This window comes from Onychostruthus taczanowskii, unplaced genomic scaffold, assembly GCF_017590055.1.
Source record: "Onychostruthus taczanowskii isolate IOZ18803 unplaced genomic scaffold, ASM1759005v1 scaffold50, whole genome shotgun sequence".
Taxonomy (NCBI): Eukaryota; Metazoa; Chordata; class Aves; order Passeriformes; family Passeridae; genus Onychostruthus; species Onychostruthus taczanowskii.
Genome location: NW_024502569.1, coordinates 1,315,222 through 1,342,076, shown reverse-complemented (window position 1 = coordinate 1,342,076; position 26,855 = coordinate 1,315,222). Strand labels below are relative to the sequence as shown.

The 26,855-nt window shown below is 39.7% G+C and overlaps 1 protein-coding gene across 3 annotated transcripts in view; it reads right to left on the bottom strand.

Moving 5' to 3' along the window:
* STARD13 (StAR related lipid transfer domain containing 13) overlaps positions 1-26,855 on the bottom strand; it is a 286,278-nt gene that overhangs the window by 243,535 nt on the left and 15,888 nt on the right. The window contains exon 1 of one of the 3 annotated variants that reach the window (XM_041416097.1): positions 2,616-2,758. The exons of the other annotated variants lie outside the window; for them this stretch is intronic. The gene's annotated coding sequence lies outside the window, so the exon portion shown is untranslated. Of the gene's footprint in view, positions 1-2,615; positions 2,759-26,855 lie in introns of those variants that run through there. 3 annotated transcript variants of the gene reach the window in all.

Here is a 26,855-nt window from a genome sequence, read left to right as displayed (position 1 = left end):
GCACAATGTCTTTGAAAAAGAAAACACATTCCCGCATTTTGATGGAATGATTGGAGTAAGTAACTTTTTGCACAGTATCTTGTACATTGTGGGCACAGTGGAAAGGCCTCTTGCCATTTCAAGTGATTATTATCTGTGCTTCACTATGAGCCATCACCTTTGCTTCTGAGTCCCTGACAGCCAGCACCCTGGAAGAAGCCACGGTCCCACCACACAAAGCCAGCTGTAAGCCAAAAAGTTCTGCCTACTCTAGCAGACTTCCTAAAGGGCAGAAAAGGAGCTTTGGCTTGGCTGCTCACATCGAGTGAGAGGGTGGGTTGTGTTCACCAGCCATTGCTGCTGGTGACTGTCCCATTCTTCATCTGATGGTAGTTCCAGAAGAAGTAACAGTGCTCAGATCTCCAGGTCTCCTCCAGAGATTGTCTTTCCCAGCCTTCACCCCTTCCTACTGTCACTCTTTCTTCCCATCCTTGGCCCATTTCCTGGACCCTCTTTAGTTTTGGTAATGCTGCCAAGCAGGATCTGCTGTGATGACATCTACAGAAATACACCTCTGTGTTCATAGTAACATCTTTGCTGTAATAAATCAAACATTTAGCAAAAAATGCTCCAGAAGCAGTTACAGAAATTCACAGGATCACAGGATGAGTTGGGTTGGAGGGGACCACAGGGGATTATCTGGTCCAACCTCCCTCCACAAGCAGGTCCATCCTGGAGCACATGGCACAGGATTGTGTCCAGGCACTTGTTGAATATCTCCAGTGAGGGAGAGATTCCACAAACTCCCTGTTGCCTCCCTGGCAATCTATTCTAGTCACAGAAACTAGAACAATAGAGAATAAAGAAGTTATTACACAATAAAGGAGTTCTACCTCATATTTAGGTGGACCTTCCTGTGTATCAGTTTCTGCCTTGTACATCAAATTCTGCAGTAGGCATGCCCAGGATAAGTGAATTATATATTTTTTATTTCTAGTACTTTAGGATAATGCTTTAGACTCCTGAACATTAATTATCATCCAAAATATTGTATTTTTCATTATCTCTCTATATAACTCTATATTACTAGCATTTAAAATCAATATCCAACTTCTTTTAAAACTTTGCTAAGTTATTTCTCTCAAATGAGTATTGGTTTTTACAGGATATGATGTAAAGCTGTAATTTTTACAGTTTAATTGCAAAAATCATGAAAGGTTTTTTCTGTTTACTGGATTTGCTATTCTATTGTACTTTTTATTTTTCCTGGGATGAGACTGGAACAAATCAAGTATGCAAAAGCAGGCTGGTTTTGTGCAAGTATGGCAAGCAATCTCTGAGGAGGAAGTGGTGAGAAGAATGTCAGTTTACCCTTGTTCATCCTGTGCAACATTATCTTTTTACTCAATCTAGCAGTGACTATGAAAAACGCCACACTTTAATGTAAAATACTAAATTCCATATTCATAGAGTGACACATAGACATTTCTAGCTCCTAAAAATGGAGCAATCTTGGCAAAGCAAAGAATTTAGAAATCCTACCCATAGCAAAATTTGTAACTCAGAGTGCTCTCAACATTCAGAGCTAAATCTGTACATGTCACAAAAGGCCCTCTGAGACAGTCCTGCAAAAGAATGTAATTCTCACCACAATGATGAATGCATGCACATGCAAGTTCTGAAAACTAGTAATCTTTCTGGAAAAGCTCTTCAAGGCTTTATAAATAGGGAGATTACTTTTGTATGCATACATAGTTCTAAATATACACTGTAGCATTAGCTCTACTGGTGGAAGCTAGTGTAGATAAGGATGCGGAATAATGAAAGTATATGTAGGTTTTTCAACTAAAAAGGTAATTCAGGGCTACCAGAGATAACTGTCCAACCAGAACTGACTCCAAGGAGCATTAGTAACAGCAAAAACATTAAAAAGCATACAGGATTATTTTTTGCTAAATGTGAAATGCATATCTGAGTGTAGCAACTTCAGCTGTTCACACAAGTGAGTTTAAAACTTACAAATAGAATGTTATTTATTAATGAAAAATCCTTACAAATCAGCAGTAAATTACTACAGATTTTTGATATAGCCAGTGGCATGCCATGGAAAGGAAGTTCTCATATAGTCTGGCACATGCAAGTGTGTATGTGAAGCCTCACAGATCAACTTCTGTGTATCATGCTCTACTGGCTTGACTCCCCTTTGCCTAAAATCAAATTATTATGATTTATTTCATAGCATTATTCCAACAGCAAGTCACCTAAAGCAACTTTTCAAACATGGCTTAAATTAGTGCATTTCAATACCCATTATGTATTTTGACGTTACATGTGAATCATGTGAATACATGTAACTTTTTCAGTTTAAATTCAATTTGAATCTGAACTGACATAGTAAACCAGCAAATCAAGTCCTAATATTGGCTGGAACAATACACCATTCATCTAAAATAAAAAGCTCCTGCCTCTCAGGCCCTAGTGCATTTTTTTCCCTTTCACAATGACTTTGCTTAGTATTTTCTATTGACTTACACAATATTCCCCTGAAGAACTAAGCAAACGAGGCAACAGAATGCAAGATACATAGACTTAGAGAAAATGACAAGATTAGGATTTTTTCTTGATGATCATTTTACCTGTTTTGCAAGGTAACCCCATATTTTTCAATTCAGTTAATTCCCATAAGCGTAACAACAGAAACTGCGTGAGTAGCCAAAAGATCCTCCAAGCATTGGGGCAGAACAGAAAAAGAAGTGAGCAGATCCTTAACAAAAGACATTTCAGCTTCCTCGCTGCACAAGACCTCTGTCAACAGAAGTATGTGTGAGAATCCCTGGGGCGAAAACAGCCTTCTGCAAGCATTGGCCGAATTATTCACAGAAAAAGACATAAAAAAAGGAGAGGGGGAGGAAAAAAATAAAAAGAGAGAGTAAGAGCATGCTTCATAGGATCACCAGGCATTTCTAAAAATACAGCATGACCTCATTCTTCACATTATGCCAGACCTTAACATCGTGCTTTGCTTTATCACCTGGAGCACCTGGAGTCAGGCTCCCACTGCTCGAGTATGGATGCTGTCAGATTTTGAAAAGGTAGGCAGTAAAATACCTTTTGATGTAGTATAAAGCCAGTGTAAAGCAGTACCAAAATTAGCTTCCTTGTCACTTGCAAATTCTAATGATTTTTTGCCTATGTTTCGTCAAGACCTACATTTGCTGCCAAAGCTTTACAAGTCTTTCCTTTTATATATATTAATAGAATCATAGCTTGCAGACAGACTTCTGCATACGCTGCAAAATGTAGTTGTAGTGCAAGTTATTGGACACATGAGCCTCTGAGTATGATTATAAATCAGTTATTTGCAAATCTAACCTGGAAAGGAGAAGGGCTGTATTGTCACTGGAAACATGGGATGAGAAGTCTTTGAGTTATAGTTAAATTTTGGAAGTGTTTCTCTATATTGCTTTTGAACAGGGCAAAAAGCAAAAATTAAAATGCTGCAATACCCTTCTACTTGTGTAATGGATGTATTCATGTACTCAGGCTTGTAGCTGTAGATTACATTTTTCACCTTGAGATATCCTTGAGGCACAGATACTTGTGTATCTTGGCACAGATGCTGCGACATCTACTTCCATTCTGACTCATTTCAGCGAGTGAAGGAGGTGGCACTGAGATGCTGGTATCTCTTACACCTCGTGCTCCTGATTGCCTTCACTGAAGTTAAGCAGTATTTTATTCAGCAAAAAATTTGGCATAGTTATGAATGAGTCAGTCAGCAAATGAAGCGACTTCTTGAGGCAGCCATTTTTCAGGACTTACTTTATGTGACACTTTGGTGAGGGTTGTCTCAATTCAAAGTGTTCATGATCCCAGGACAGCTGCACTACCAGGTGTGCCTACCACCAGCTTTGCCATCACTGCCCCCACCTCCACTGTGTCAGAAGCTCATTCTCATTGCTAAGGAATGTAAAATACCTCCTCAAATGCAATAAACTAAAATGATAAAGAGACCCTTTGTTAGTTTAATAGTGCTTACATTTATGTTTGTCTTAGCTGCAACTGTTGGTGGCAGATGTGCTGTTTTCCAAGCTCCCTCTCAACAAACAGAGCAATGTCAGCAATTTATTTACAGCTGGACCTACTTGCAGTGTACAGGAGGAAAAACTGCTATGAGAGGAGTTGTTGACACACTTTGTGCTATTAGCTGCGCCTGAGGCTGAGTTTAACCCAGCACAGGCACTAACATCTTACCAGTATGCTGACTCAATTGTATTTCTGCCTAAACCAGCATTTCCAAAGGCACTGTCATTGTCACCTTACACCACATGGTAATTGCAAATAAGGTGAGAAAATACCCTCTGCAGTAAGACTGTTGCCCTTTCTAAGAGCTTAGATCCATGGGCAGTGTTTATTTCTAGTTAGTTTACATAAAGTGGACCTTGATTTTGCAAATCTTTCTGCTCTGTGCAGCCCGTAAATAGCATGGTTACAATCTTGAGCAAAACCAAATGGCAGGAATGTGTGAGCAGCGGTACAGTGTCTTCAAAGAACAAGACCTGTCTCTCCTTCTGCCAATAGGCACCTTTTACCACTGCATTCAATGTGTTACTTTGGTATTCCCTGTTCTGCCTCATGTACCTTGTTTCACAAGTATGAAATGTACCATCAATCTCCTGATGAGATATTGGCCGGAGGATGCTTTTAGAAGACAATTTTGAGTGATTTAAGATTCCACTCTGAATCGCTTGAGAAATTAAACCTTATGTAAAGATATTGCCCTAGAATACTTTGGCTTTGTTTTTATATAGGATGTGGAACAGGAAGAATAGCCAGCCATACATGGACACGATTCATAAGCACAAGCTCCAACATGAGCCAATGCCTGATAAATGTTTTTAAAAAAACACCGCATAAACCACATAGGAAAAAAAAATGTCTGTGTCCCTTAGGCTGATGAGATTCACATTGGTAAGATCCCAGGTTTTTATCTAAGCTGCCAGTCCACGCCAAAGGCAAGAAACATCCGTTCTGCAAGCAAAGACACAAAGGCATGAGCTGCTTCTCCTTCCTGTTCCTTCAGCTTTTAAAGTGAATTCCATCATGTATGTTCACGGGATGCTCAATGGACTGTTTGGAAATTAATCTTCATTTTGTACAAGTGGAAAGAAGCTGGAAGGACCAAATTTTTTTTCATATTGAAGGATATCAATGATAACATTTAGTTACATAACACAGTTCTATTAATATCTTTTTATTTTTAAGCTCCTGAAAGAGAAATTACATAAGAAAACCGCTTCTCACTCTGCAAGTTAGGTAAATAACAGCAGCTTGGTTTTAGTTTGGTTTTTTTTCTTTTCTGTTTAGCTTTTCTCTATTCAAAACTGTTTGTCAACAAAAAATGATCTTTCTCAGCCTGCGTCTTCTAAAATTGTACATATCCTTCTGAGAAATCTCTGCTGAACCTGTGACACCAACTAGCAGCCAAAAGAAGTTATTTTGACAATTCACAGGGTCAGAAACTGGTATGGTCTGGTTTTGTATGGTTCATAACTCCTCTGAAAAAAACCCCTATATCACTGTCTTCGGTGCCTTCATGAGAAAGTATCAGTTCATATTAATTTCAGTTTTAACTATTATTATTCACAATGTGCATATAAGGAATTTGACACTTGCATCTGCTACGACCACACACCCAGCAGAGTTGTAAGCTGGAATCAAAATTTCTCTATCACTAAAGTATTCTCTTAATTACTTTGCATCTTCCATCTGTAAAAAATGTTTTATTTACTAATTGTCATGATTGAATTTACACAAAGAACATAAGAGACTGAGGCTTCATCAGGCATCATAACAAGATCAGCACTTGTTTTAATAGGATGAACTCTTCTTGCTGATATTGTTTATGGAAGAGTGTTGCACTAGAAATATGTACCCTTTTACCCTTCAACTATCCTCTTAAACAAGGATAAAAAGATAATCTTAAGTAACCCCCTGTACCTCTCCAAGCTTCTGATTTTCCCATAATCCATTAAATTCCCCCAACAACTCCAACACCCTTCAGTAACTCTTAAATGCACTGCTTCTGCTTCAAGATTCCTTTATACCCACAAGTTCAATTTCAAGTTCTGGTCCTGATCTTCAAAGTAACCTTGATGCCTTGACTCTTGCTTCAGCACCCTCTGTCCTTGCCACCATGGCCATGGCCAATACAGGGGTGAAAGCCTGGCGCAGAGGAAGAGATGCCCCAGCAGCCACCAGGAGCTACTACACTCATTCCAGAAGAAACCACATGAAAATATGTCTCTCTTGCTGTTTTCTGAGCACAGTACAGAGAGAAAAATAACTCACAGGACAGTGGTATTTGGGATAAGAACTGCCTCACTTGCTCTGAAACCAGCCAGTCTAGAGAGTGGGAAGCAGCCAGACCCCTGCAGCTTCTGAACTCCACCCAAGTACATTAATCCTGATTACAAGCCCTGATTGTTTCTGATACCTAAGCCAGCTGGCTGAATACCTGAAGGGAAACCAGGTAAATTCTACCTAAACTGACTAGCCTAAACACAGGCTTCTAATATCCTTTGAGACATCCTACACCAACCCACTTGGCCTTCAGCTGGCAGCTCAGAGAGGTGCAAATCTCCAACTCCTCTGACATACCTACTGCGTGGATGGCGTAGGACAGCAAGACTCTCAGGGGCACTGCTTGGCACCTGCAGGTAGGCACTTGTTTAGGCAGATGAATTGCGCTTTTAGATTCCTCAGTAGGCTATTCAAAGAATTTAACTTCAGGCACCTAATTTTGATGACTTAGGTTTCTTAGTTAAGAGCCTTAATCTCTCCTTTCCCTATACAAAAAGCCTGCATTCTCTGCATTCTTAATGTATGCACCTCAATTCAGCTGGCATAGGTAATGTTTTGCTTCCAAAAAAACATGTGTTAGTCTTCTGCTTGAGCAAAGAAGCTGCTGTAGGAAGCCAAATTGATAAAAATTGCCAGCAGCTCCCTGCTGTTTAAGGACCTGTTTCTGTGCTCCAGTACGTTATTAGGGAAACTTTTAAGGCTAGATCAGAACATACTCAGAAAACAAACAAGAACAAGCACTTTAGTGCCAGGTTTGTGGCACTTCAGCTCCCCAGGTTTGCACTCCTATCAGTCTTTTAAAGTTTCTGCAGTGTTTTGGCAACATGCTACTTTTCTCAGTTGAAATACACTGCTTAATGCAAGACTAGTAAACAGCTTGAATAGGCAGGGCTTTGATTTATGAACTGCATCAATATGGTAATGAGCACCTTGGCTGGGCAATTAGTTTTAAATTGTATAGGCTCACACCAGCTCTTGTTATTATGAGTACAAAGGTTTATCAGAGTACCTCTGAGTTCAGTATTTCAGAATCCTCTGTGTCTTTATGCCTATTAGACCAGAACTGAAGTAAATTAAAGCCTCTGCTAGACCTTCTGAATCTAATATCACTAAACCATGTGTATGAAAATATCAGCAGCAAATAGATTAAATAGATGCATCCATTTAAAATGCTACTTTGCATGGTTTTTTTTTTTCCAAGGTGGGCTTTGATCTCCAGCAATGTCTTTATCACCCTCTCTAATCAGTGTCTGTAATGAATGCTAAAGAAATGGTGACCCTGCAATAAATGTCAATTACTACAAAGGCTGTGCTGCCGGGCATCCCCTCCTCTCAAGACCTGCTGGGTCCATGAGATATAAATGGACAGCAAGGGAGGACTGTGTCAGCTGCAGTGAAGATCAGTTATTTCAGAGGGAACAAAAGTTATTGCAGAGGAACCTCCTGTGATCCCTATCTCTATGTGCAGAAAGGCCAAAACGAATCTCACTTAAACAGTTTTGGTCAAGTAACACTTTTTGATACAAGAACTCCTCCTTACAAAACCAACATATTTCTGGTGGATAACCCATGCATTTTTGTTTAATCAAAAAACCAAAACAAACTAAAAAAGAATATTTATGTTGGGAGATATTTACTCCTTTTGATTAATTTTCAAAGCTTTCAGAAGAAAGTGTTTGAGCATAAAGTGCACAGATGAATACTTCAATATTTTCAGCCTTTCTATCTCTTGTTCTTCCATGTGATTTTTCAAATTATATTTTTAAGTATTCAGTTAATTTGACAGAATCTCATAGTTCTTTCAAATTCTTCTATTTGGGGGATAAGCTTTGTTTTGTATTTTTTTTCCTAAATAAACCAGGCAAAGGCAAAACATCCAGCAATACTTAATGACAGCTGCTTTAGAGATGCTCAGAGTTTTATTTAGGTACAAAAGGAACTGTTTCTTAAGCCAAGATACATATCTGAGGCCTGAATAGCTATTTTGAACAAATTCCCTTTTTGCCTTTAGGTTATTTCTTCTCCTGTTATTTGAGCTCTCCCAATAATTAGTTATAGTCATCTGTTTTCTAGTCTCAGTTCTTTAATTTCAAATTTCTACTCAGGCTGATTTCTTGTTTTGCATGCTAAATTATAGAGATTCATGGTATCAGGTGTTCCTTCCCCATAGAATGGGTTACTTTTTTATCAAATAACAGCTCTTCTTTTTGTATAAACTCAAACATTTCAGGTGGTTTGACATAGGTAGTCTAAAAATATCTAAACTAGCTCTAAGCCTACTAGCCTAGGTCTCACAAATAATGAAGCAGTGGAGCTGAGGCACACTGCTGTGATACACTTTTTTTTGGGGGTATCCAAAGAGTATCTCAGGTCTTTATATATATCTGCAATAACCATATGCCAAGTTCAGAGGTCATATTTGAAGCTATTCCCTGGAGCCTTCATAAGTTTGGTTTCTTATGCTGTTTTATGAGACTTAATGAGATTTTCTCCACCTGTGGCATCTTTCCTCTATGCAGACTGAAACTGCCTGGGGTGTTTCCACGAGTTTATGGAACAAAATCGCTAATAAGCAACCCATCATGCAAAAATTATGCAATCCACTAGCAAATGCTCCTAGAAATTTTGAAGGGTCTGCTATATCTGAAGTTTAGTTTACAAATAAAGAAGAGCTGGATTGATTTTTTTCAGAAAAAAAAAGTGATTTGGAGTAGAAACCAATACCTGAAACACTTTATATACAGTCTAACAGCTATATAAAGCAAAAGTGCAGGATAATTATTTCTTTACTTTTTCTTTCCTATATAAGCCATTTCTTTCTAACCTTTAAAAATAAAACAAAAGATAAGTAGAAATCTTAATCAAATGGCATGTCAATTGCCTAGCAGGATGAGGCTCACACAAACATGAAATTAATTTAATCTGATTTCCATGGAAACATGGAATTGTTGCAAATTTTGTTACTGAGTCCCTTAAACAAGCAGAATGGTTATGTCCAGGTTCCACACAGCATACAAGCATTAAATCAAATGATCAACACCCTCCCCTGGCCAGGCAAGAGCCTCTGCCACTTAATTCAAATAAATGAATCTCTGACAGAGATGGTGTGTTTCACCTTAATTTTTATGAGTACAAACTTTTGTGTTAATGTAAGAGAGATTTTCTTTCCTTCAGAGTGCTGTAATTCATTAATTCAGATATCAGAGAGTAGCAAAATTAGTAATTTTTTCCCCTTTGTGACAAGAAAAAAAGACTAGTTGCTTTGACTGAGTTTTAGAAGTGCTACAAGTTGAGTTTCAATTTTCTGTCATTAAAAATGTGATGTGTTCATCTGTGCATATTGCATGTACTTTTTTAGAGACCCTCTTGTGACTGAGGATGCCTGTGCCATCTTAGTGTATCAGTTTTTCCTGAAGCTAAGACACTGTAAATCATACCAGTCTAAAGTGTTAGTGTATATTTGTAATGCTAGAAATAAAGTATTATTTTAACACTGAGGAACAGCCACCACATTAGTAATATTTAGTTTAAAAGTATAAAAAGAAGTAAATATTTGATGGTTTTGTTACCTCTCTTCTCAAAAAAAAGGTAGAACAAATGGTCTAAGTTTAAACACTCAGTGCCTTCCTACCCTAATGCTCCAAACAGCTTAAGGCTAAATTTTTTCCTGTTTTTATCACTAAATATATAAGGAGGATTGATCTTCAAAAAGCCACAGGCCTTTCCTTTTGTAAAATGTGAGCCACTTCTAAAGTGTGTTTCTCCAAAGGGAAAATGTGTCTGGCAGTAAACACTCTGATTTCAAAACTTCAAGCTCTCTCTGGCTTTTTTAAAAATACATGTCCTCATTCCCACTGTTTTTAAAAGAAGCTTAAAAATGGTAAAAGACTATAACTAATGCAACTTTGGCTCCCCAAGCCAAAATGATGACAGGGCAAAGCAGCTGTATGAAATACAGACTTCCCTGCTCACCTCATCCAGGCATAAATTGCAAACCACCTACAGCAGGCAGAGTGGCCATGACAAGGGACCAGCAAAGTCACTGCCTCTGGCCACGCACACCAGGGCACTTACTGCTGACAGGTTTTTCTCTGCCACCTCTCTCCCTGTGAACTGCAGTGAATGAACAGGTTTTATGCTTTTTGCTGGTGGGGAAACACGGAATCGGTCTTGTTCATCTTTCATCGCCAGAAGTTATGTGAACACGTGGCAGTGCCTGCAGCCACAAAGGCACCATGTATTATTAACCACAGGGCTGCACTGCTTTAGTCAAGCCACACTTTGCAAGATGATTTCCAAAAGCAGTGAAAAGCAGTTACTTTTAGTCTTTTCTGGGGAAAATCAGAGCCCTGTGTAGAAACAACGCAAGGATGCACAATAAGGGGAAAATTAGCTGTGCCACTTCCCAAAAAAAGATGTCCTCAAGGCTTCAACAAGCCCTAGAAAAACCATGCTCTGAGCTCAATAAATAGGCTGCATGATAACAAATAAATGGACAAATGACGATTTGTAATTGTCGCCCTGTTCTTCTGAGTTTTTCTAAGCCCTCTGATATTTACATTATTGTAACGAACTTTCTCATGAACTTTCTGAAAATAATTTATTGTTTTGCATTCTTTTCTGGAAGAGGAGAAATTTGATAGACGGTTGGATTGTCCAGTGTCATTGGAGAGGTGGCACTTTCGCCTTCCAATCCACTGTCACTTTTGGAAATCTATAAATGTTGGAGTCAGAATTAAACTGCCCTCTTTGTCACCTTGGAGAATCAAGTGTCTGCGTCGTTCTATTTCATGTCCTAGGGAAACATGTAATAATTTAAAATTTCAGTTGCTCCAGCAGACAAAAATTAACTATCTTGATCAGAGTCAGATTGTGTATAAACATAGAGAAAATTATAACACCACTCTAAAATTGCTTATATTTACAGCTTAACATACTTATTAACCTTTTCCCATTGCTTTTCAGCATATGGCCTTTTATTTGTGATTGGATAATTGGGCAAACATAACATTGATATTCTTAAAACATAACATCTCATATGCTAATGGAATATTTGCACATATGCAAATACCCAGGCAAGGACTCTGCTTATAAGACAACCTGGGCTGGTACTCCCCATGTATTTGCTATAATACACTACTGTCATCCCTTTAAACCATTGGGAAGGCTGTTGTGATTTTATATTGCTAGGAGCGTCCATTGCAGTGAGATGTTGACAAGTACCAGACTGAGAGCTGCTTGACAGACCTTCACTTTGCTCCTGCTGAAAATGTATATTACCATACGGATTTTAATGACTTGTCCCTACCATTCTGTATCTGGGGATTTCCTGCTGCACCCTGCACACAAGACAGGCAGCCAAGCATGTGGCAATACAGGAAAGGCAATGGTGAAACAAGACATGGTAATCTTTGACTGGGTGCTGTGAAAAGAAATTAACAAATAATTTAAATTATTCTCTGTGAGTTATTTACATCTAGTTGTGCAATTTTGCAAAAGGTTCAGTTTGTCTTTAATTTGGATGCAGTACCTACCTGGCAACATCACATTTAAATTCTTGTCATAGATGACCTTCAGCTAAGTAAAGAAATGTTAGCTTGCATAAACAATTCCAAAGATATTTGAAAGTACCCTAAATAAACACCATACCTGTGAGGGTAGAGGCAAGTAGAAGGCTTTTATGAGCTTCTACCTGAGATACTGCTGAGTTTCCTCAGAGCAAGATGCAGGGTGCCAGTGATTTTACCTGCTATGTGTTTACTGCTACAAAGCCTCCTTACCCCACCCCATTTCCCTATACAATGTAGATATATGGGAAAGCAGCAGTGTCCACCATTCACTGTCATCCTTCAGGCTGAAGACATTGTCAGTACTGTGTGTGTCCAAAGTAACTCTTTCAGTTATGAACCTCAACCTGTGCAAGCAAGATAAAATAATCGGAGTACTAACTTTCAGAGTTTGTTTTGGGACAGTTTTTATGTATTGGTGTCAGTCAGTGCATATGAAAGCAATTCTTCAGAGACGGTTTAAATGCTACTGCAGAAGTGCCTACCAGACTGTGAAAGGTCTATTTTAAGGGGTATTAAAAAGGTGACAAGGATGGTTCCCTCAAGCATGAGTACTCTGTTCATACATGGTCATGACAATTAGTGTAAATGCTCCTTATCAAACACCATTTTGTCTCAAATGAATATTTGTGAGGCCAGATTTCATTTTACTCTGATAGGTAATTAAAGAAATAAAATTATACTAATTTCAAGATTTTTGAATTCTCCGTTTCCCCTTGTTTCAAGAAAACTTGATAGCCTTATTTTGTGCAACATTTTCCATATGGAGGTGTGCCTCACTAATGCATATTTGAGGAGCTTATGACAAACAGAAGTACACAAGTGAAGATAAGTAGTCACATGTGTGTGTGCCTGTTGTTACGAATTCAGCAATGCTGAGTGCCTCTCACTCTGTAACAGCTGGTATGAGACTTAGGAATTTCAAAACACTAGGTGCTTCTACATTTCGCCAGAAACAGTGGCTAAATTAAATACCTTCTATTTTTCCCCTCTCTGCCACAGAAGTGCAGAGGAGCTTAGAAGTGTCTCTGGCCTGCAGAACTTGCTGGGGCAGCAGAGGTAAAATGACCACTAGTGATGCAGAGAAACCCCTTCAGATTTCCTTTGTCCTATTTATGTCAAACACCTTGGTGCTCCTGATGTTTCCCTTCTCTTGGTGGGTGCTCTGCAGTGAGTGAGACTTTGCAAACAGGGACAGGACTCTCCGTGTAGCATGAGCCCATGGCCCATAACCTCCCACCACCTCTAGGAACAGCCCTCAGGGCAGCCCAGAGCCAGGCAGGAGGTCAGGCACAGGTGCCTTCAGCAGGCCAAGCTGCTTGACTCTGGAGGTTCCTGGATCATGGATTTGTAAACTTGCTGAACATGAACAGCATCTGTTATCAGGCATCTCTGTCTTGACTTGCAAAGTGAGCAAAAAGTCTAAAGGAAAGGACTCAAGTACAGAATGGCCTAGTACAGGGAAAGAGGGGCTTGGGGATGGTTCACTTGGATTGAGACGAAGGCTTGCTTTCAGAGAAAGTTGGAAATGCCTTAGATTTAGGGTAAAGGTTGATATTTTTGAGCTATATGTTACTTTAAGTGATCTGGCACTGGTCAGGTAATAGGTGAGTTCATGCTCTACAGTTACATGTGGAGCCATAACTCAGCCCATCTTAGAAAGACTATGAGCCTCAGTGGCACCAGTAAACTGCAAAAAATAGATAAGTGGGAGAAGGAGCAGGGCCTGGGACTCTCCCTTTCCAGGGAGATTTTTCTCACAGCTGGCCAAAGACCCCAGTACCTCCTTGCTCAATAGTTTTAGCCCTGTAAATGTCATCTCCCTTTCAGAGTAGTGTTTGTTGCTGGCAGGAGGATTGTCCCATGCCAGACAGAGAATGTTGAAGCCTGGTGGCTGATGGACTTTCCTGAAAAGTGTGAGCAGTGTGTTAGACAGTGGGTCTAGAAAGAAAATGTTCCAGCTCCTGGGCAATGAGAAGCCCCTTTTGCTGCTGCCATTAAAGCCTCATTTCTTCTGAGTTCATGAATGTCGTTAAACACAAGATCTGCTCCCAGGAAAGAAGGTCCTGCTTTACTCCCAGCCTGGGCTGCTCTCAGCACAGGTCACTGGGTGGGATGGGGGCACATGGGCCAAAGCACTGGGAGCCACCAGCCCCAGGTCTTTGCACTCCCCAGGCCCCAGTGTCCCTGGCAGGCAAGGACAGGTCTGCTTTCACATGTAAACCAGGATGGAAGCCAGTGAACAGGCAGCATTGATGAACCCGGGATCAAAAGCAAGGACGTGTAGGATCTGAGTTAATTGGTGCTTAAAGAACTTAAAGCAGAAATTCAGGAATTAAGATCTGATGCAAAGATGACTCAGAAGCAACACCCTGGGTTTAGCAGGCATGCATAGGGAGCTTCCCTCTTAAAAGGAGCTAAACATTTGTAAGTGCCAGAGAGCTTTTATAACAGGAGAGAGTTGCTTTAGCCCCAAAATGGTGTTTTCTAACAATGCCCTGTCTCCCAATAAGGGAACACCAAAGCTGACTCAGAGAACTCTGAGCTGAGACGAATAATATGAATAATCTAAACTGCTCTTACAGCTCCCCCTGTCAATTTACTAAAAGCATCATATCTGTAGTTGGATCTGTGGCTTAAAAAATGTGGCCTAAGGCAGGATTTTTTTGCTGCTATGTCAATACATTAAAAGATTCAGAATGTGTTTAAGAGTAGGCTGATGTGGATTTAAAAAAAAATCAGTAGAATTCTCAAAATATTGTTCTTGCTTTCTCTGAATAACATCTTACAGAAAGGCATGCTTCACACTACATGATTTTAAAGTGATGAAATCTTTGCTTCTTCACTGCCTCTTTTTGTGACTCCTCCTTTGGCTCAAAGCAGTTGTGCCAATATTTTAAAAAAAAAAAAAAGTTATTTATATTGTGGTAGAGCCAGGATGCCACATAAAGAACCTGTTCTTTATTGTGTGAAGTGCAGTAAATTCACAGGAATGAGTTCCTGCCCAAGGAACCCACAGCCTATAACTCTGAACACGGCACAGCACAAAGAACTATGGAAAGCACAAGGACCATACAGAAGGCAGATCGTGATGGGCATAAATAAACACAAATGTTGGCCAGTGAGCCCCTAGAGGCTCATGAGGCTGGTTGAAGGCTTTAGAAATACTGATACATCACAAAATGCTAATTTTACAGTCACATCTGGGATAATTTTAAAAAGCATTAAAAAGCATTTTAAAAAAGCATTCTTAAAAGCATTACTGAATTGTACCTCAGAACTAAAGATATGAGGACGTTCCAGGGGGTTTAGCCATTCTAAATTCAGGTGGAATCAGGAAGCAAAGTATAATTTCAAAATGTAGATGAAAATATTTTAATTGATCTTGTGGGAATGCCATTCAGCTAGTTACTGCCTTATGCTTCTTTGTGCATTTGGACTTAGGTGAGATTTGGATCGTTTAACTCATTCAAACTACTTCAGCCACCTAAGTAACTGTTTGTAAAGTTTTGATAGGTCAGTGCAACCCACAGTTTGCTGCTATGTATTTAATATAATTCTTTCTCCTAAGTGGATTTTCAGTCTCTTTTTAAGAGTAAAAATTAGTTTATTCTCAGACAGAAATTAATTAACCCCCATTCATTCAAATGAAGCTAATTCCATCTACTCAAGGATATTTCCTATGTTAGTGCCTTTTTTCCAAAGTTCCATAAAGTACTTAACAAAATAAGTATCACAATTATGAAGGAAAGACCACGGAGGAAACAAAAGAAGAAAAGGCTGTGTACATAATTTCTAGAACATTTTGCACCTTAAAACTTCTGAAATTAAATATTACATAAAATTTAAAGACAAAACCTGTACATTTTACACTTCATCTTACTTAAAGTGTTACTAGAAACAGGATTGAATTTTAGCCTCAGAGCATCTTGTGAAGTAATATTCAGTCTGTCACCATGTTTAACCTTAAAAAAAAAATTCTGGAAAACTGCTCCCCAGAGAAATGCAGCTTTTTTTGGCAAAAGATGTCCTCACCAAGCTTCTTTTACTACCTTAACATAAAACAATTTCCTCAGTGAAATAAACTGTATGGTCAAAGAGAACTATTTGCTATCATAACTGAATCTAGAGTTTCTTCTGTGAGAAATCTCTTGGTCGGAGATATTATTTTTCTCCATTAGCTACTCAGCTCTTATTAAAGACAGTTCTTCAGATAATACCACACCAAAGAGCTGTAACAACAACAACAAAGGATTAAACATAGTGGTTTGCTCCAAATGACTGGCTGAATCAGAGCAAAACAGATTGCTGAGGTGTGTCTTCTGCTGAGGCTCACAGAGTCCTGGTTTGGCATGTTTATGGCTCTGCTGTCTAGTTGCATTTTGTTAAAGTTGATTAATACACTAGATTTTATAAGTATCTCATTTAATAAAACAATCCAAAACAGTCCATAGCAATCCTTTGAACTTTTTGTAAAAAGTGTCATTGCTGCATTATTCATTTTATTGACTAGTGCACATAGGGAATTAATCATTTTGATCTGCAAAATAAAATTAAATGTAGCAGGGGTTTTAGCATAGAGAAAAGATTCGGCTGAGGAAAGATGTGAGGAGGTAGGATGGAATAAAAATTAAAGCTACTCAAAGTCTATTTATTAAAAAATTCTGTTCATGGAACTGTGAGAAAAATGATTGCAAACCAAACCAAACCAAACCAAACCAAACCAAACCATACCAAAACAAACCAAACCATACCAAAGCAAAGCAAAGCAAAGCAAAGCAAACCATACTAAACTAAACCAAACCAAACTAAACCAAACCAAACCAAACCATTATAATAGGTCAAATAATCTAGTTCCTCTTTTTTAAAAATTAATCCAGGGAGTAATTTTGCCAACATTAATAAAGTGCCTTTTCTGAAACAACAGAAACTAATTTTAGAATAAAGTATTTTTTTATATGAATTCTTTCAGGAATTCCTGCTTTGAAAAAATTAACAAAGTTGTTCCCATCCTGATCAGCAGTGAAATATACTTTGGAATGTTTAATTGTCTTGCAAGGTCTAATCTATGATTTCTGCTATTCACCAGTCCAAATCCTAGAGAAAATAGTCTCTGCTCTAGAAAATTAATAAAATTGATAAACAAATTTTTTAAAATTGTTATTTCTGTCACAGATACTGGATGAAAAAACCTGAGGCTGGTAGATGACAATTTCAGTTTTACTTAAGTTGTCTTGGAACAGAAGTGCCAAGAAAAGCCTCAGAGAAGACAAAACTTTACTCCATAATTGAAACTTGGAAACAAGGCCTGTTAGGACCAGTCTGTGTGACCAGTTTTCACTGCTTTTCTGAAAATAAGCTGCATATTAGAAGAGTCTCTCTCTCCAGGGATAGCAGAAGGCACTTAGGATGACAACTATTGACAGGTTATCTTTGCTGCCCAATTGAATCTCACCAGGACTGTCCAGCCCAGAACCACATGTTCCACTATGAGACACCAAAACTGATCTCCTGGGAGCATTTGATTTGGCTTGTCACATCTCCATTTCTAGAGGGGACCAGCACAGTCCTCTGAGAAGCTGTGGCAGGTAATCAAAGTCTCAGTACTTCAGCAGGGACCTTTGAAGGATACAGAGGTCCTAGGCATGCCCCATCCCCAATTAATATATAGATGCTGTAGTGCTGGGATTAGTCTATCAAACTTGTTAATGGGACATTTGCCATTAAAAAAAAATAAATGGGCAGAGCATACACAGTGATATTGGCGGAAAGAAGTGCTGCCTTACTCATTATTTTCTCATAGTTCTGGTGGAGTGAATAAATCAACTCTGAATGTTGTTTAGGAAACTTGCAACACTGGTGTAGACTGCCTAAAATAACTTGCTTATTGATGACCTATAAATCCAACAGAAATCTCACATTAACCTTTTCTGTGAGTAGCTTTTTCATTAGTAGACGATTAAGTGATTGGAAATGGCTGAAAATTAAGCCACTCAGCTTGCAAAAGGGCAGACCAATGTCCCTGTGCTGCATCCATAAGTCCTGGTATTTTTCAAAGTTGGAGGCACCAGCTGAAACTGGGCTGTTTCCTGCACAGATTCAAAAACTTAAACACAAACCATTGGAAGTTAGTGGAGAGACAGCCTGTTCAGGTTTTTTTAAAGGAAGCTTAAGGTCATGCTTCCCATGCTGTGCTCAGCTCCCAGAACGGATCTCTTCTTTTTCTCCTACTACATAAATATTAGGAGGATGGAATTCCCATTTATGTCAGTACCACATTACTATTTGTGATGTCACAGAAACCTTCCTTTTCACCTGCCAGAAGCTCATCAGAATTGCACAGTATTAACTGTGGTCTTGTGCAACACCAGACCCATAGAGGGAGTGATGCCATTTTGTCAGACCTACTATACTATGTAGGTAAATATCAAAGCATTTAATGAAAAAAAATAACTATAATGTATTTTTTACTATTAGCCTTTAAATATTGCCTCTATTTTTAATGCCCAGAAGCTCAGTTTTGAAGAAGCCTCCTAAAACAGCCCAGAAGATTCAAACATGAGAAAATACAGAAGAAGAGCCAATTTTAACTGACAAGAACCATCAGCAGGGCCACTTGGTCACACTGCAGTGGTAATAAATTAGTTCCTGCATCTACCACCAATTTCCACTACCTTGTCTGCCAGATTATTATATATGCAGAGAAGCCTTCTGCTGAGAGATATACACTTCAATTTCAGCCCATGACCTCATATTTTACCTTTTTGCTAGAGATTCAGACCTAGTTCTGTGTTCTACCCTTAGGTACTTGTACACTGTAATTAAATCCTATCTCACCTGCTCCTTTTTCACGTGTTAAGGTCTTGGAGCCATTTCTTGAAGAAATGTATTTCTTGAAGAAGATATATTCTCCTGCCTCCTAAATAAGCCTTGTTCCTTGGACCCCTTCCAAGTTTTCCTTAGGGAATGCACCAAATTACAAACCTCTTGAAAGATTTAGAAGTCCAGCGGGGCTTCACGTGGTGCAATTATTGGGGAGATTGTCTTTAAAGGATATGGCTGGGCAGGTTAAAGTCAATGGAAGTTCAGCGTGTGGAGAGATTAGAGGATCAAGGCTTGGTAGGCTGAATGCAGTACGGGACCTAAAAATGTTAGCAGGGATTCAGACAACAGTGTCTGTTCAAATCCTAAATCTAGGGCTGACTTTCATTCTTTGGTGTGCTTTTAAATACCTATGTAAATAGCTTTGGTTTGGGGAAGCCCAGGGAAGAACTGCAATTTTCTCCAAGTGTTGTGCAGCTGCAGAGAGACATCTGAGTGTGTATAAGATGCTGCAGGGACAAAGGACAGTAGGAGTCCCAGCCCCAGCATCTGGGGTGAGGCAGCAAGTTAGGACCAGCTATGGAAGCTTCTGCATTTCCATTCTGTCTGGAATTAGAGTCAGGATGCTGCCTAAAGTCACCTGACCCTGTGCTTCAAAACTGCTGGCAAGTGAGAGAGAGGGATTGGGCCTGAAGGGTCAGCATCCCCACCTCCTTACCCAAAACCCCCTCCTACACACCCTCCACAATGTGGATCTTCAGGAGATCTGCTCCCCAGTCAGGTCAGCTGCCATTCATCCATCCATCCATCCATCCATCCATCCATCCATCCATCCATCCATCCATCCCACTTGACTGGCCTTGAGTCACAGGTCTGTGCCACCACAGCTATCATAAAACACTTACAGAGGATGGCAGAAAGCAACGAATCCATCACATAAATAAACCATAAATGTAATTTGCCCTGAAAGTGAAAGAAACGCTCTGTTTAACGACGCCCGGTTGTTCGATGATTGCGGCGAGCGCAGTGACAGTCACAATGATGAGCTGTGTTCCTCTGAATAGTCTCTCAATAACAGCTGTGTGACAACTCATAAATGACATTTCTCGTATACAACACCTGATAATGTCAGCTTCACTACACTAATGCACTCATTGCTCTAATATCTCAGTCTTTCAGAGAGAAAATGCTGCCTGCCTAAAAAGCAAAGCAATTTTTGTGCTATTTATCAGAAGACTTTGTACTTTGTTTTCCATGGAAAATGGGACTGTCCTCTATTTCGTAGGATAGTCCTTATTCCAACAGGTAATACAAAACATCAGATAAAAATAAGGATAGAAAAATAGATTACAGTATTTGCCCATTTATCCCATGTAAAAGGGTTTAATAAAAAAAGTAATTTCTAAAAAGCAATACTGAAAATCTTCTAGGGGGAAGGTCAGGAATTTCTGAAACATTCAAAGGCCTTTCCCATAAGAAGTGAACTCCTAGGGCTAGACAGCACATTTCCAAAAACTGGGGAGCTCCATGAATGTTACATATCAAAAGCAGGATTGTTCCTTAACATCATCTTGTGCACATTCTACTAAGAATCCTTACAAAATATTTCTGCTAAGGATGGCTACAAAATATGTGTCAAATCTAGTATTTTGTGTCTCAGCCTTGCCCCCTTTATGAAAATCCCTGTCCACAGAGCAGCTAGTCTTGTTTAATCTTTATCTTTCAAATATGTACTCAAAGTCCTAGAATCTCCCTTTCCTTCTACCTTTTATTCTACTTTCTGTGGTATTTTATTGCATCTCCTTCCTTTACATTATAGGTGGAATGAAGAAATGCAGTCTAATTCAATACCAGGAGAGCATTTCTTTCTAGAACCCCTGCTGAAATGCTGTTCATTTATTTGTGGTCTCTCATACTTGGCGACCAGCCAACAACACTTTTTGATTTTTAAAACGTTAAAGGAAAAAATTCAGATAATGAAACAAAGTCCAATTAGAGGGACTAATGCCAAAGGGTTCATGTCTTTGCAAAGGATTAAAATGTGCACAACACCTTATTTGTGCCTTATTTCAGGGTTTCAGACAAAGCGTAATAGAACTGCTGAAATCTCCCACAAATGGCAGGCTTTGCCTTTGCAGACTTCATGGTTGCTTTTCTTGCAGCACAACCACAGATGACATACTCTATGAATCTGTGGTGAGAAATGGACCTCATCTGAAGGAATTTGCAATTTAAACATGCAAAACAAGAGGCTGGAAGAAAAAACAGAGTCAGAAAAGCCAGGCAGCAGGTATGTGATAAAGGCAGCAGCTGCACAGGTCCAGGTCCTGTTCCTGTTTGGTTTCAATCAAGTATTCCAAACCTTAGGTTTTTCTCACAACAGTACAGACAGAGAATTGGCAAATTAAGGCAACCAAAGTCATCATCACCATATCTAAAAGGTGCTAATATTCAAATGAAGATTTTTTTAAAATTATTTAAATGAGTTTTAAACAGGCCAGGAACAGGCACTGCAAGGCTCCTACCTTTGGCAAAACCCGGTTTAGGAAGACCAGACTTGGTTACAGCCCAAGCTGCTGCTGAATCCACCTCACTGCCACCTTCTTAGTCTTCTGCTGCTCTCTCCAGCTCAAATGAAGGATTAAAAAGGAGAGCACAATTGCATCCTGCATTGATGTAAATCCTCCTCTGATTTTCTAAAACTACATTTTCATTTTTGTTTGTCAAAAGATTTAATGTTTATTTAATCTGTCTTAACAGACAAGAAAATATGTTCTAGCAAAAATTTCCTCCTGTGTATGTATGGTCTGTTCAAATAACCTTTTTCCCAACTTCTCTGCAATCAGAAGATTTGAATTTTAATGCAAAATGTTCATGCTAGAACCTGATCATATCCCAGAGCTACAATTCTGAGTGGCATCAGTCCATGGTATCTGACAGTATTTGCCAAAAACATGTCAGGACTCCCCTATAGTTCAAATCACCCCATAAATTCTACACTTACACAACATCGGTGACCTCATACCCAAGGCATGCCTTAATGATCAAGTGAGTGGAAACGTTCAGTAAATACATCGAATGTTTGACATTGTTATCAGTGGGTGTTCCCTGCGTCTCTTGTGAAACAATCCCAAGATTAATGCAAGGCCAAGAAGTGTCAGCCAAGTGAAAACCTTAAATGTTAGTTAAGAAATTTAAATAGACAACAGCAGTTTCCCTGTGTTAAAATTCAGCAAAATAGTTGTTAGAGAAGTACTGGGGGGAAAAAACCTGAATTTTTTTAACAGTGAGTTATTTGTGTTGCTTTGACTGATTTTCTTTTAAGTCATTGCTTCTGATGTTGTGAAGCTGGAGGAAGTGTGCCAGTCTCATGAGGAGTTCTGAGAAATGAAACATTAAAGTATCTCTACAAAAGTTTTGATAAAGTCCATGATAAAAATTAGGCTTGATACACACAGAGTCTTTCAGCCTCTCTAAATCAAGTCTTAGAAAAGAAAGTTGATCCCTTAAACCAGAGAACAGTGCCCCCTCTACAGCACACAAAAAACTTAGCTCCTTCTACTGATTCCCAGCAGAAGGAATTGACATGCTGTAGTAAAATAACAGAGAGGGAAAGGAATAAAATCAGAAATAAAAGCAGATTTTTCTTATTATTTTTCTTTCTCTGTACTTCGCTTTGCAGGCTAAGTTGACTTTAAATACACATGGTTGTTTTTGCACGCTGGGCATCCAGCGCCATCTAACCTTGGACCTGTGGGGCAGCCTCTGTGGGGATGTGTGGGACGCTGGCAGGGGGGTCCATCCACACGGCTTTGGTGCCCTGAGCAGCACAAAACAGAAACATTGAGCAGCTTTGTGTTGCAACCACCATGCTCAGCATTGTCTTTCTTTGGCAGTCTCACAAGGAGTGAAAGCCTTCCCCTGTAAATATTATACACTCCTGGTTATGAACCTGATTAGGCTGCTGAAGAGAATGGGACAAGTCAAATGCTTTAAGTACACGTAGGAAGGATATACAGGGCAAGGGCTGAGTTTGGAAGCTTTGTGTTAATGTATCTTATATCAATACAGAGACATAAAAGAGTAATTAAAAAAGAGTCACATAGCTAAATTTATCAACAGCAATAAATGCAAAATTCCCAACCAGCTGGCTGACACTCAGCCTCAAGCATCACCTGCTTGCCTTTGCACTGAAACAATTTCCATCAAATAATTCACATTCACAAGCTAAAGAACACAAATGGAATGCTGCAAAGGATGGATATGCAATGGCCTGAGCTGAAAAGGACTTATTGCCCAGATTATAGAGGTACTTGGATGACCCTATGAGTTGGCTATAACAGTGTTCAAGGCGGTGGTAAAAATGATGGATTACAATCACATTTGTGTGCTACATTACTAAGTAATGAACTGCTCTGTACTACATGTTTTGCCTCCAGGAACATCTGCTTATGTCATTCTTTTTAGTCACCTTTTTGCAGCAGAACATCATAGTTTGATAAGCAACATCTTTAGTTTCAGGAGTTCAGAATTGTGCCAAATCTTTAGTGTCAATTACTGTGTGTAAAATGAAATATTTATGGATTCTATGGACAAAAAATTTAAAAATCCAGCATGAACATCCATTAGCAGAAGTTTTTCACTTTTGCTCCCTATCTCTGAATTCAAACCCTTGACATGTCAATGAGCACATTCACAAGTAAGTAGGTGTGAGAGGAAAATCAGGGCAGCGTCCTCCCAACAGCATCCCCCTTCTCAGCTCTGTCATGCCTTTTGCATGGTCTTGATGGCCTGACTTCCGAAAGTGTCCAAATGCTTAAAGAAGTAGAAAATAATTCTAAGGGATCCACCAAGCACTTAAATGAATTAAGAATGTCCCATCTGGTTATCTGCTTCAGGAATGACTTTGCTAACTTTGGTGTCAGGAAAAGCTTTTCCTTAGGAAAAGAGCTGAGCCTGCATGAAGAAATGAGTGGGCTGACATTGGCTCCTGCCCTGGATCCCAGAGTACTGAAAAGACCTGATAAACAGCCTGGTGCAGTCCTCTGGACTAAGGTAATGTCTTTAGTCCTCATCAAAGATGAATTTTCATTTTTATCACAGTTTTTTCAACTTAGGGGCTTCACGTGGATAACACCTTATTGGAGAAAGTGATACCAGCTCTTATGTGATAGAGAATGTCTCAGTAATGGTTTTTAATGTGGGTAAAAAACTGTATTACAATAAACAGAAAATATGTTTATCCTATTACAGCTAATGCCAAGAATAAAATCCTCTGTGACTCCTCTGAGTGCACACAAACCAGATGCTGACAGGCCCAGCTGCAGACCCCATTTTACTAGTTTATCCAAGTCATCCTCAGTGGATCATTGCATCTTGTCCTGTTTCTAATCTAATTCCATCCATTATCCAAGATGGATAATTTCCAGGGATACATTATAGCAGCAGAAATGTCTGCAAAGAATAAAAATTGTGCAAACCTACTTTTTGATATATGTAGTGCAGAAGGGTTCTGCCAGCCCTCCTTCCATTTGAGCAGGTCTGCACATGCAGGAAGAGAAAAATGAGAGGCATGAGCCACAGTCTGAATATCCAGTGTTTATGCATCCCACATGGCAAAAATGAGTGTATGGCAAAAATCACTGATGCTGGTGATGGCATACTAAGACCACTGTCTATAGCATGAACTTAGACATCTGCCCACACTCTCTGACTGTTCATACCTCTGTTTCTTGCCTTGTGTTAGATGGGAAGCTTATTCACTCAGTTGTCACTTTGTTGTGTGCCTGTATAGCAGCCAGAACAGGGAGTCATGGCTCAGAAAGGATGGCCTGTGTCAAAGGGTAGCCCAAAATAAAATGCCTCCATGTGGAAAAGACATGCCTTTGGCCATAGTGTATATGAGGTAAAGCAGCCTAGCAGGGTAAAACGGTACAGTTCTTGTGGGGCAGAGGTCACATCTCTCCAGCAATCTTTTTTCCTCTATTTTGTCCATACAAAGCCGTCTGGGCACTTAAAAATGTCCTAGCACCTTCTCAATAAATGCCCTCTATAACAATGCCTCAAAATTCAACCCAGTGTTTTAACTGAGAAGTGTCTTCAATTGGAAGAGAACCTGAAGGAGCAAAAGGTAAGATAACTCTTTTCTCCAGGAAAAGAGGAGCAAAGCACGAAAAATGAGGAGTCCTGTTTTCCAAAGGTGTAAATCAGACTTCCAAGCCCGAAGGGAACTGCATGTCCTATCCATAAAACCAGATTGGTTATGAAATTGGATGTTTGTTTAATTCAACAGCATTCATGTGCCTGACTCATCACAAATCTTAATATGTAAATCATGGATTTACCTCCGACTACATGGATTTCAGCAGGAGTAGATTTCATACTGATTTCCATATAGAAGACATTAGAGAATTCCTGATTTAGTCATTAGGACTGTTTCAAGGCGTATTTACAGGGGAAAAAATGTGCCTCCTACTCTCAGTCATCCACTCAGTCACTTCAAATCCTATAAGCTGAGGGTGGGGTTAGGGACTGCTTCAGGTGCAAGCCTGAGTGCCAGTACAGACTCTGCTGCCCAGTCCCCAGCTGGGCAGACATAGCTCTAAACCATGCCCATGCAGTGCTGGGACCTTAAGCCCACGTTGTGGTTTGGATCCCTCAGGAGTCTCATTTGGGCATCAGGAACCTCTGTGCCAATTTCTGAATCACAGAAGGGCTCCAGCAGCCAGTGGCATCTAGGGCATCGAGCAGATGCACGTCTCTGTGCTGCAAGGAGGATCACATGGGCAGAGGGAAGTGGAAGACATCACCAGCTCTGCTAATAGGTGGCCTGAGCTGCATTTTTAACACAGAGTTTATCATGACAGCTGATGTATTTTAAGGTTGGATGCTGCTGAGCACATTCATCTCACAGAAGGCGGCAGCATGATGGAGCATAGAAACACACCACTGACACAAAAGCAGACTGAAGTTAATTTAAAAACAGAGCTTAAACATCTGCTCCAAGAACCAGCTCTCTAGTGCATGGATGGGAGCACTAAAGTTTGAAACATTATAGAGTGTTTAACCAGTATCACACCAGATGTTAGACGTTTTTGGCAATGGTGTAGATATTATCTGGCAAGTTCTCATGAGCAGCTGACAAGAACGAAGAGTGACATATAGGAAACAGAAAATGCCAGCCATATGGCATGAATATTATGCTAATGTTTCAGGTGTCAAGCAGTAGTCGCTTGTGTTTAATTTGAGTGAGCAAAATTTGTATGGATTTTAATGATTACACGATGTTATACACAATTTCATTTACATCCCCACATTGTTACAACTGTAATCTTGCCATTTAACAGTAATATACACTGAACTAAATTTCTCCACTTAGGAGCAATGTTGTTATCTTTATGGCTTTAATAACACATCTCACCTCACAGGTGTAATGTTTATTCCTACAGTGCCACTGCAGTCGGTGAACGAGCTGTGCTCCAGCCTGCAAGGCACCGCTGGCTGACGCTGTAGCCTGAGGTTGTTTGGTAAATACCAACAGCCTAAGAGAAGTGCAGCACCCAGGCTTTTTATGGGTGTGTCTCCACAAAAATAAATTGCCATGATTTGACTCCCAGACTTCTTCAGGCTGGTGTTGTATTTGCTGTGCATTTTCAGGAGGGAGTTCTCAGGGCAGACTGGGTGTCTGAGCTTCAGAGGCTGAAGGGGAGCCCCACTGGCAGCTCAGCTCCACCACATATCCTGAAGGAACAAGATAACAAGCTGCTTTACAGACCACATGCCACATCAGAACTAGATTTTTTTTCAGTGAGAAGTCGAAATAGCAAAGCCTGGTGCCACAAAATTGTCTTACTTGCTCTGTATCTCACCCTTAAAGACGCTCAGATCAGCCTCATATCTCTGACAACAAAGGGAAATGAAAAGCACCCTGAGTTGCTGGATTGTCAAGAGCTGTCTCACACAGACAAGGCTTAAAAATGACTGAAAAGTGCATTTGTTTGATGATTCATTTTGGGCTGAGGCCGCTTCTTGGTCAATGCATGAAGCAGCTTATGACATGTGTGACATCTGTGCTGAGGCACAAGGGTGATGGTTGGACTGACTGTGAGAAAGGCCAGTACCGCT